The sequence below is a fragment of the Eriocheir sinensis genome, chromosome 30 (genome assembly GCF_024679095.1).
Source record: "Eriocheir sinensis breed Jianghai 21 chromosome 30, ASM2467909v1, whole genome shotgun sequence".
NCBI classification, from domain to species: Eukaryota; Metazoa; Arthropoda; class Malacostraca; order Decapoda; family Varunidae; genus Eriocheir; species Eriocheir sinensis.
Window position 1 is genome coordinate 18,467,690 of NC_066538.1, and position 12,500 is coordinate 18,480,189.

A 12,500-nucleotide genomic window follows, 5' to 3' on the forward strand; every position below is an offset into this window, starting at 1 on the left:
CTTCTTTATGTTATTTGTTTTACCCTCTTTCTAATATTTTCCTCCTCCTTTTTCTTACCTTTCCTTCTCTCTCTCTCTCTCTCTCTCATCTCCTTCCCAGCCTCTCTCTCTCTCTCTCTCTCTCTCTCTCATATTTTTTTCCTTCCTCTCTCTCTCTCTCTCTCTCTCTCTTCTCTTCTCTCTCTCTTCCTTCTCTTCTCCTATTTCTTTCTTTCTTCCTTCCTTCTTTTTCTTCCTCTTCCTTCCTTTCCTTTCTTCTTTTTCTTCCTCCTCCTCCTCCTCCTCTTCCTTCACTTTCTCCTATTCTTCCTTTTCCTTTTCTTCTTTCCTCGTTGTTTTCTTTCTTTTTCATTTTTCTTATTCTGTCTCTTCCATCCTTCCTTTCTGCTACTTTTCCCTTCTTCCCTTCCTTCTTTTCTGTCTCTGCCATTCCCCTCTCCTTCCTTTCTTTTTTCTTTCCTCTCCTCTTTCATCCCCTTCCTTCTTTTTCTTTCTCTTCTTCTCTTCCTGCCTTATGTCTCCCCTTTCATCTCCTTCCTCCCTTCCTTCCTCCTCCTCCTTCCTTCTCCTCCTCCTCCGCCAATCACATACGGCCTCTCGCTTCTCCCAGCCAATCACAGTCCAGTTTACAACCCTTATCGGAGGCTGACCAATGGCGCGGCGTGTCTCCAGCACCACCAAGCCTCAGCCAATGACGAGCAGGCTGAGGAACGAGGCGGCCAATGGAAGCTGTGCGTTGTGTTGCGGGTGATGGTGGTGGTGGTTTGGGTGGTGATTGGAAGTGAAGGAATAGCTGGTGTTGGTGATTGGTGGTTGGTGCGGAGGAAGAGGTGTGTGTCGCTACAATGTATATTTTTTTCAGCTTGCTTTCTTCTTATTTCTCGGTTACAATGGCCCATCAAGATCATTCTGCCAGGTCTGCATCGCTAGTTCGTAAAGTGGATTGGCAGAGCTCCTTTGATTACAACCTCATTGACAAGATAAGAGAACACTCCGCGCTGAGGAGCCACACACAGGAAAACTCTACTAAGAAGATTTTGAAAACACTCCTGTCCTCCCGTCTTTGAAGCCATGATCGTGCCCCCAACCGCTTCTTCCTTCCATTTAACTGTAGCAACAAATCCATAACTTACACAGCAGCACAAGCCTCAACCGGCCCTCACTTCTGCTATTTCTAGATTGCTGCTTTGCTACTTCGGTTATCCATCTATCCGTTCGACAAATATATACGTCCAGGTCCATTTCTCATCATCGCTAATCATTGGTACATTCTCAACCTTTCTGTTCCCTAATGCATTATGCTCGCTTGCTGTTCTTCTGTCCGTGTTATACCCAAGTCTGTTCTCTTCTACTGGTTCACTTCTCCGCTTCGTTCCTTCCTTCCTCCTTCTCTTCCTTTCCTATATCCATTTCTCATTCTTGCTTGTCGTCGGAACATCCTCAACCTTTCTCTGTTCCCTCATCAATTATGCTCGCTTGCTGTCCGTCTGTCCGTGTTATACCCAAGTCTCTCTTCTCTCGTCTCCTACGCGTGCTGTTCTCCGCTTAGTTCTTCCTTCATGCTTCTCTTCCTTCCCTAAATCTATATCTCATTCTTGCTTGTCATCGGAACATCCTCAACCTATCTCTGTTCCCTCATCCATTATGCTCGCTTGCTGTCCGTCCGTGTTATACCCAAGCCTGTTCTCTCCTCTCCTACTCGTGCTGTTCTCCGCTTGGCTCCTTCCTTCCCGCTTATCTTCCTTCCCTAAATCTATTCCTCATTCTTCCTTGTCAGCGAAACATCCTCAACCTTTCTCTGTTCCCTCATCCATTATGCTCGCTTGCTGTCCGTCCGTGTTATACCAAAGCCTCTCCTCTTCTCTCCTACTCGTGCACTTCCTCCGCTTGGCTTTCTAAATAATGCGTGAGGCGACAGGTTTCAGATGTGTGTGTCGCAAGGCGGGACATGCTGACTATACGAACTTCTGTGCAGCGTGAGTGACAAAGTGATAGGTGTGACGTTAGTGCGCCAAGCAAAGGACTGCATTATGTTACTTTTATGTTTTTTTGTGTGTGATTTTTACGGTAATGGATGCAGCTCAAGGGTAAGAATGAATAAAATAAATGCTAGCTTGTTCCTTCTGGTTTGTTTTACGCGTTAGAAGTTTGTATTGAAAAGTGAATAGAAAAATTATGATAGAAATAATAGGGGTGGGTTTAAAGAGTTTAATAGAAGAATGTATTAGAAAAGGATGAAAATATAGACTGAGAAATAAATAGTTTAGAGGTTTAATAGAAGAATGTATTAGAAAAGGGATGAAAATAGACACTGAGAATTAAATGGTTTAGAGGTTTAATAGAAGAATGTATTAGAAAAGGGATGAAAATAGACACTGAGAAATAAATCGTTTAGAGGTTTAATAAGAGAATGTATTAGAAAAGGGATAAAAATATAGACTGAGAAATAAATGGTTTAGAGGTTTAATAGAAGAATGTATTAGAAAAGGATGAAAATATAGACTGAGAAATAAATGGTTTAGAGGTTTAATAGAAGAATGTATTAGAAAAGGGATGAAAATAGACACTGAGAATAAAATAGAAGGATGATGAGAGAAATACAATGGATGAAAAGAGTTGCGTAGATGAATGGTGTTAGAAAAAGAATGAATGTATAGATAGAAATAAATGTGAATGAGGAATAAGAGGAAACGAATGAAGATATAAAGAAATACATAGAAAGGGATAACATGAAAAAAGGAATTAATATGTATAAATTAAGACTGAATGAAGATACAGAAAAATACATAGAAAGGAATAACATGAAAAAAAGAATAAATATGTATAAATTAAGACTGAATGAAGATACAGAGAAATACATAGAAAGGGATAACATGAAAAAAAGAATAAATATGTATAAATTAAGACTGAATGAAGATACAGAGAAATACATAGAAAGGAATAACATGAAAAAAAGAATAAATATGTATAAATTAAGACGAATGAATAAGAGAAAAAGTGTGAATGGATAAATAAAATAATGTGAATGAATACTAAGAGATAGCGGATGAATAAGTGATTGATGTGAATGATAAATAAGATAAATAATGAAGATAGGAAGAAAATATATGAATGTGTAATGAGAAAAAATGGAAGAATATATGAGTAGAAATTGATATGAATGAATGAATAAGAGAAAATAATGAATAAAGAGGAATAACGATAAAATAAAGAATCAGCTTCGCCTTCAAGTAAAAAAAACTATAACATTGACATTAACATTAACTCTCTCTCTCTCTCTCTCTCTCTCTCTCTCTCTCTCTCTCTCTCTCTCTCTCTCTCTCTCTCTCTCTCTCCCCCCCCATCGGTTTAATTAGTCCATTACGGCGTCGATAAAGGAACTAATGAAGAGTAATAATAATAAAAATGAAAAAAAATAATAATGAGGTAATTTATTTATTTATTTATTTTAGATTTTTTTTTTACTATTGAAATTAAACGTTTGAGGGAAGTGGGACGCGGCCTTATTCTTGTTGTTGTTGTTGTTGTTGTTGTTGTTGTTGATGATGATGATGCTGATGATGATGATTATGATGTGGAGGAGGAGGAGGAGGAGGAGAAGAAGAAAATTAAAAAAATGAGGAGGAAGTATCAGAATAAAAAGAAGAAAAAAGAAGACAAATGAGGTCGAGAAAAAAAGAGAAGACAAAGAAAAAAAGAGAAAGAAGTAAAGATGAAGAAAAGAAGACAAGCTCGATAACGAAGAAGAGAAAGAAGAGGAAGAAGATAAAAAGCAAAAAATTAGAAGCATAAGAAGAAGAAGAAGAAGAAAAAGAGGAAGAAGAAGAAGAAGAAGAAGAACAAAAGGAAGACCTGTACTGACATTTTCAAACACACACACACACACACACACACACACACACACACACACACACACACACACACACACACACACACACACAGATGAACAAACAAAAACTCACTTCGACAAACAAACAAACAAACAAACAAACGAACGGAAGATAGATATAAGGAACCAATAAATAAATAAATAAAGTTAAGTCATACATAAAGGGAAAAAAAGAAAACGCGTAAAAACAAACAAAATTTAAATGAAACAAAACCCTGAAGTCAACCGTACCATCACCACCATCACCACCACCACTACCAATAATCAGAGGTGGTAGTGGAGGTGGAGGTGGTGGTGGTGGTGGACAGGTGCTTAAACTTGGATGTGTAAAAACGTGTCTCTTATTCTGACATTTGCAGGAAGACCTTCAACTCACTTTGCTGCTTCGGCTTGCAAACTGACAGGTATTGTACCCGATACTATTACTACTGTTACTAATCCTACTACTATTGTTACTACTACTACTACTACTACTACTACTACTACTCTTTCCATTCTTGTTCTCTATTTCCTTTTTCTTCTCCTCCATTTCTCTATTCCTTTTCTTTTACTACTACTACTACTACTAAACTTTTTTCATTCTTGTTCTCTATTTTCTATTTCTTCTCCTCCACTTCTGTCTTCCTCTTCTTTTACTACTACTACTACTACTACTACTACTACTACTACTACTACTACTACTGTTCTTCTTCATCTCCATTTCTTTTCTATCCTAACCTAACCTTACCCACTAGGAGGAGGAGGAGAAGGAGGAAGACGAGGAGGAGGAGGAGGATCATAATTATTATAGTAAAGATCGATATTAATAGCTCAAATATATCTTTACTCTCTCTCTCTCTCTCGATTCAGATATTAGTGACAGTTCATTAAAGTTTATCCTGATCTTTTCATCTTCTCACGTGACCTTCAATGCGTTCTTTGTTTCATCGGTACGCAAAGGTTATCGGGCTTGGACGTGAGAACCTGCGACCCACGATTACCTTCACCACCAATAACAACAACAACAACAATAACAACAACACCATCACCAGAGCCTTCATTCATTATTTTATTTGTTTCATACCTTTTACTACTACAACCACAATCACCACCATCACCACCACCTCCACTACCACCACTACCACCATGCACCACCACCACCAACAACAACAACAACATCACCAGAGCCTTCATTCATTATCTTATTTCTTTCATACCTTTCACTACTACAACCACAATCACCACCATCACCACCACCACCACCACCACCACCAGCAACAAGACAGACTTCAACCAGTATTTTTTTATTTTCCTTCACCTCTATCACCCTAACCACCACCACCACCACCACCACCACCAGCAACAACAAAGACTTCAACCAGTATTTTCTTTATTTTCTCTCTTTCACTTCCACCACCACAACCACTACAACCACCACCACTACCACCATCACCACTACCACCACCACCACCACCAACAACAACAACAACAACAACAACACAAAGAATGACAATCACCATCACCACCAAAGCTTTCAATCAGCGTCTTTCATCCCTTTCACCTCCATCACTATAACAAACTGTCATCACCACTACCACCACCACCACTACCACCACTACCACCACCACCACCACCACCACCACCACCATTATCATCACCACCAGTCTTCAATCCGTATCTTCTTTCTTTCATTCCCTTTTCGCTTGTAAACTCTAGATATTTTGTTTTCTTTATTTCTTCCTTTCTATAAATTAAGCGAATATATTTTAACCGCATCTTCTTTCTCTCATAACTTTCACTTGTAAATATTTGACCTATCTTTATCTTTCTTTATATATTTCCTTCTTTCCTCTCTTTTTTCTTTATTTCTTCCTTTCTATAAATTAAGTGAATATATTTTTACAGTATCTTCTTTCTTTCATAACTTTCACTGATAAATTTTCGAACTATCTTTATCTTTCTTTGTCTATCTTTCCTTCTTACTGTAACTCAAGCAAAGGTACTGTAAGATTCTGAACTGTTCCTCGCCTCGTTGTGTTCCAGGCGCTCTCCCTCACTAAGAAAGGTCAGTCATTACCACCTCAACCTTTTTCAAGCTATTCTTAAACCTTCCTCTAAACTGACACTAATACTTCTTCTAAATCTTCTTCTTCTAAATTTCTTCAACCTGCTTCTGAACTGTTCCTCGCCTTCACTGTGTTCCAAGCGCTCTCCCTCACTAAGAAAGGTCAGTCATTACCACCTCAACCTTTTTCAAGCTATTCTTAAACCTTCCTCTAAACTGACACTAATACTTCTTCTAAATCTTCTTCTTCTAAATTTCTTCAACCTGCTTCTGAACTGTTCCTCGCCTTCACTGTGTTCCAAGCGCTCTCCCTCACTAAGAAAGGTCAGTCATTACCACCTCAACCTTTTTCAAGCTATTCTTAAACCTTCCTCTAAACTGACACTCATACTTCTTCTAAACCTTCTTCTTCTAAATTTCTTCAACCGGCTTCTGAACTGTTCCTCGCCTTCACTGTGTTCCAAGCGCTCTCCCTCACTAAGAGATGTCAGTCTTTACACACGAAATTCATCACCAAAATCACCATTCTCAACACCTTCAACACCAAAATCATCACCTTTCTCAACTCCTTCAACACCAAAATCGCCATCTTTCTCATCACCATCACTTCCACCATACATTGTGAAAGAAACAAAAAAAATATATACCTGGAGAAATAGAGTCGAAAGAGTTGACATTATACTCTTCCATTCTCGGTATTAAAAAAAACTCAGAAAATTAGTTAAAATCTCAAACACACAACGAGAAAAAAAATAATGAAGGGAATAAAAGAAAAAAAACAAAACGAGAATGAAATGAAAAAAATATAACCGAGGAAAAAAATGTCGAAGAGGAAAAAATATATAAGTGGAATTTATTAGAGAAAGTCATTAACATTCAATTTTCATTCCCAATTAGCTTTCACTTTCTATTTCATGTCCTGAGAGTGAAAGTGAGTGAGTGACTGAGTGAGTGAGTGATGGAGGGAGGGAGGGGAAGAAGAAGGGAAGGGAAGGGAAGGGAAGGGAGAGAGAGAGAGAGAAGAGTGATTCTGAAAAAAATATTTCGAATGCATAAAAAGGTTAACTTCATACCGTCTCTCACTCTCTCTCTCTCTCTCTCTCTCTCTCTCTCTCTATATTCTCTCTCTCTCTCTCTCTCTCTCTCTCTCTCTCTCTCTCTCTCTCTCTCTCTCTCTCTCTCTCTCTCTCTCTCTCTCTTTGTGTTTCTCATTCCTTTCTTTTCTTTAATTCTTTCTGTTTTGCTTATTTTCTTATATTCTCTCTCTCTCTCTCTCTCTCTCTCTCTCTCTCTCTCTCTCTCTCTCTCTCTCTCTCTCTCTCTCTCTCTCTCTCTCTCTCTCTCTCTCTCTCTCTCTCTCTCTCTCTCTCTCTCTCCGTTCTCATAAATTATCACTACACTTTCAATAGGTTAAGTTTAAGATCTGGTTTCATAATGTTTCGCTCAACAAGACCTTTATTAATAGTTTCAATATGTTTCAGTCGGCGGCTTCAATCTTTGTTGCTTTAAATTTCGTTCCTAGAGATATTTTTTTCAAGGGGTGTTTCAGAATGTTTCGCTCAGGGGTGACTGAAGTATAAAGATCCGTTTCAGTATGTTTCGTCTATGGAGGTTAAGTGTTTTTTTTTCAGATTGTTTCGATCTTTTTAGGTAGAGTTTGTCGTATTGTTTAAACACAGGGTACTTAATTATTTCTAAGTACAAGGTTTTTTTCTTTAAGATTCGTTCAAAAGTATGTGTTTCTTAGGCTTCGTTTTATATGTTTTCGTTCAACTACAATTACTATTACTTTTTTTTCTTTCATCTTCTTTATCTTCTTTATTTTAAGTTTAACTTCCTCTTTTTCTTTTCTCTTCTTTTTCTGCAACTACTACTACTACTACTACTAACTACTATTACAACTATTACTATCTACTACTTACAACTTTCATCTTCACCATCATCACTACCACCACCACCATTACTACTACCCCTACTACTACCACTACTACTACGACTACTACTACTACTACTACCACTACTATTTTCATAACCACTTCTAATTTCATCACCACCAACATTACTACCACTGCCATTACACTATCGTTATAACAACAACAACAACTACTACTACTACTACTACTACCACAACTACTACCACTACTATTACAAACGGTGGCTCCTGGCGATAATTTATTCAGCAACTTTCCCGGCCGTCCATGAATCTATCTAACCCCCATTTCCAACTTCCAATCGTGTCCCCATCAACTATATATATCACGGCTTTATTTGTTAGGCCTACTCTTATTCGCGACCCTGCTTTGTTTATCAGTGTATGCCTATTTAATTTCACCCGTCAGTACTCTTTCATCAGTGCTTGTCTATTTCATTTCATCCACTAACTCATCCACTACTCAGTTTTTTCATCAGTAAATTATTTTTTTCTTCTCTTTCTCTTTCTCGTTTAGTTTTCCTTTTTTCCTTGTTCTTTTATTTTACCTAATCAACTACAGTTTTTTTTATCAGTGCATTATTTTTCCCTCTTTATATTTCCCATTTAGTTTTCCTTTTTTCCTTGTTCTTTTTCATGTTTTTATTTCTTGTTCTTTTATTTTACCTAATCTATTACACTTTTTTCATCAGTGCATTACCTTTTTCCTCTTTCTCTTTCCCGTTAATTTTCCTTTTTTCCTTATTCCTTTTCATGTTTTTTTCTTGTTCTTTTATAATACCTAACTTACTTTTCCTCTAGTATCTTTTTTTTATAATTTTTACGTTTCTGCCTAGGGTTGGGGCAGGGTCTCTTGGTGAGCCTGGTGGTCGGCCCCAGCTCGTTGTGGCGCAGGCAAGTGTTTATAGTGGCGACATCTTGCTTGGCTCACACTGCCACCCGGAGCTCATCTTTGATCCTTTTTTCGAGAGCACCAGCACGCTAACCACTCAGCCACCGCCACCTCTATAGATCTTGTTCCATTAAGTTTCATTCAAAGCGCCATTTATTTGCGTATTTTCAAAATGTATCGACTCTTACAATCGCAGTTTATCCAGTTTATTTTTATCGTTTCCTCAATAAGTTTCAAAGGAAGGTCGTGTTTCATAAAGTTTCGTTCAATGGCCTTTTTGTATTTGCGTGTTTTCAAAATGTATCGACTTTCAACCCATTGTTCATCGTTAACTCAGTAAGAATCATGGTAAGGTCGTGTTTCGTAAATCTTCGTTCAAAACAGCACTTTCTCACGTCTGGTTCCACATCATTTCACTCAAGACACTCCATCATTCCCTCTGGTTCCATATAGTTTCGTCCAAAAGGTCCTCTCTGTCCCTATACTAAACTCCCAAAAAGTTTCGTTCAAAAGCCTCAATCCCTTCAGTCATTGTGATTTCCAAAAGTTTCGTTCTGTGTGACTTACAATTGAATACCTTAATGCTTCGCTCAATGGGAGATCTATTAAGTCATTTCAATGGGTCAGTCAGTTCAAAGAGTTTCAGTTCCATAATGTTTCGTTCACAAGGGAAGTTGATTATTATGGGTCTGAGTTCATAAGTTTTCGTTCAAAGGGAGAGGGAAAGTTGAGGGAGTTTTCAGAATGTTTCGTCCAAGATGTGAGGAGTTGTGTGTATGGAGAGAGAGAGAGAGAGAGAGAGAGAGAGAGAGAGAGAGAGGTGTGTGTGTGTGTGTGTGTGTGTGTGTGAAAATAAATCTTCCTCTTCTTCTTCTTCTTCTGCTCACCCACATTTCTTCCCTCTTCTTTATTCTTCCTCTTCTTCCTCCATCCTCTTCCATTCTTCCTCCCCTCCCTTCCTTCTTCTCTCCTTCCTTAACTCAATTCCTTCTTCCTTCCCTCCTTCCCTCCTCTTACCCTCCCTCCTCTTCCTCCTCCTCCTCCTCTTCATCACAACCCTCATTCATATCCCATTCTTCCCCCCCTCCTCCTCCTTCTCCTCCTCCTCCATATGTAACTAATGTAGCGGAGGAAATAGGGAGGAAACTTATGAGAGAGAGAGAGAGAGAGAGAGAGAGAGAGAGAGAGAGAGACGGGTTGAGCTGCGAGGTTATTTGCAGTCAAGAGTGTATGTGTGTGTGTGTGTGTGTGTGTGTGTGTGTGTGTGTGTAAAAGGAAGGAAGCAACTGGTAAAATACAAAATGAAAGAGGAGGAGGAGGAGGAGCAGGAGGAAAAGGAGGAAGAGAAGGAGGAAAAAAAGGAAGAAAAGAAGTTAGGAAAGATAGAGAAAAAAACAGCAACAAGAAAAGAGAAAGAAGAAAACAAACAGGATAAAGAGAAAGAAAGAGGAGGAAAAAAAATAAGAAAACGAAATAGACGGAAAGAAAATATACAATAAATTAAATGAATATAAAAGAAATGACAAAACACACACACACACACACACACACACACACACACACACACACACACACACACACACACACATACACAGTACAACCTCCTTTTCCTCCTCCGTTCTTCCTCCTCCTTCCTCTCCCCCTCTCATTTTTCCTCTTTCCTTTTTTTCTTATTTTTCTTAATCTTTCATTATTCTACCTTCTCCTCCACCTATTTATCCCAAGAGTGAGAACAGACAATGGTGCGCGGTCACTATTAGTAAGTGGACCAAGAGCATGGAACAAGCTCCCCCCTAATATAAAAGAACTCCCGTCACTCACGAGCTTCAAGAAAGCCCTAACTATTCACGCTCTTCAAGGAGGCTTTTGCTAAAGAACGCGTGAAGGACATAATATACACTTATCTCGTACATATGTATTATATCTAGCAAGTTCCTATATATGATATCCCATGTAAATATTTAGTAATTAAGATAAAAGATTAGTTAAAGAAAGTCTTATATATGATATCTGTACTACATGTAAAGTATTTAGTAATTAAGAGAAAAGCCATTGTACATTGTACTTTAATGGAATAAAGCATTCTGATTCTGATTCTGATTCTGATACTCCTCCCCCTCCTCCTCCTCTTCTTTCTCCCTCTTTTCTCCTATCTCTCTTTTTTCCTCTTTTCTTTCATATTATTTCAACTTTCTACTTCCCTCCTCCTCCTCCTCCTCCTCCTCCTCTTCTTCTTCATCTTTTTTTTTTCTCTTCTCTTTCATATTATTACAACTTTCTACTTCCCCTCTCCCCTTACCCCTCCTTCTCCTCCTCCTCTTTATAACTGAGTACTTAAAACATTACGAGTTGGGAGTAGATTAATAGGAGTTCTGGGGCGACTCCAGAACAAGTTTAGGACAAGTTCGAGACGAGTTTTGAGCCTCGAGTTGGCGTGTGTGTGTGTGTGTGTGTGTGTGTGTGTGTGTGTGTGACCCCTGCTAAGTTTGTAGCTGGGGGAAAAAAAATGGGGGGAAGGGGAGGAAGGGGAGGAAAGGGAAGAGAAGGGGAGGGAAAGGAAGAAGAAGTATTTGTTGAAGAAAGAAACAGGGAAGAAGGAAGGGGAGAGGAGAGGAGGAGGGAAGAGGGAAGGGAAGGGAAGGGAGGGGAAAGGTAGGGAAAGGAAGGGAAGGGGAAGTGAAGGGAAAGGAAAGGGAAGGGAAATGAAGGGAAGGGGTGATGAAATTAAGTATAAAAGTAAGAAAAATTAAGAAAAGAATGAAAATAGCAGAAGAAAGGAGATGGAAAGGAAGGGAAAATAAAACGAAGAATAAAGATGAAATACACGTTAAGAAAAAGGTTTGTCAAAGGAATGAAAATGAGGGAAGGGACGATGAAGGAAGGAATAAAAAGGAAGGAAACAAAAATAAAAGGAAGGAATATAAGAGAGAGGGAAGAGACGATGGAGCAGAGAGGGAAGAAGGAGGAGAGAAAGAAGAGAGGAGGAGAGGGAAAGCAAAGAGGGAGAAAGGAAAAAAAAAAAGAGACGGAAAAGGAGGGAGAAAGGGAAGGGAAAGGAAGATACGAAGGCAGAATAAAGAAGGGAAATGGAAGAGAAGGGAAGAGGGAGAGGGAAGGGAAGGAAAAGATTGACGTAGAGGAATGGAAGAAAATAGGGAAGGGAAGAAGAGGGCAGAGAAGAAGAGAGAAGAGGAAAAAGAGGAGGAGACGAAGGAACAGAGAGGGAGGGAGAAGAGAAAGAAGAGGAAGAAAGTAGAAATGAAAACGAGAAAGGAAAATAAGAGGGAAATGGAGGAAGAAATGGAAGGCAAGGGAAGATACGAAGAAAGAATAAATGAGAGAAATGGAGAGAAAAGGGAGGAAAGAGAAGGCAAGAGAGAGAGAGAGAGAGAAGGGAATGAAAAGGCTGACGATGTGAGGAATGGAAGAGAATAAGGAAGGGAAGAAGAGGGGAGAGAAGGAGAAGAGGAGAGAAGAGGAGAGAGGAGGAGACAAAGAAGCAGAGGGAGGGAGGAAGAAGAGAAAGAAGAAGAGGGAAGAAACCGAGAAAGGAAAAAAAAGAAAGGGAAAAGAAGAGAAAGGGAAGCGAAAGGAAGATACGAAATGAAGAATAAAGGAGAATAATGGAGAGGAAAGGGAGGAAAGAAAAGGGAAGAGGGAGAGAGAAGGGAATGAAAAGGCTGCCGATCTGAGGAATGGAGGAAAATGGGGAAGGGAAGAAAGAGGAAGAGAAGGAGAAGAGAGA

At 39.0% G+C, this 12,500-nt stretch overlaps 1 protein-coding gene and 1 long non-coding RNA gene across 2 annotated transcripts in view; both read right to left on the reverse strand.

The window, feature by feature from the left end:
- Positions 1–12,500, reverse strand: part of LOC127005703 (roundabout homolog 2-like) — a gene marked incomplete at its 5' end in the record, with an annotated part of 160,774 nt that overhangs the window by 122,436 nt on the left and 25,838 nt on the right. The window lies entirely within an intron of this gene.
- LOC127005704 (uncharacterized) lies at positions 5,588–6,648 on the reverse strand. The gene is made up of 2 exons (XR_007758871.1): positions 6,336–6,648; positions 5,588–6,173 (listed from the first exon to the last, which is right to left on the reverse strand). It is a non-coding gene; the product is annotated as an uncharacterized LOC127005704 (long non-coding RNA).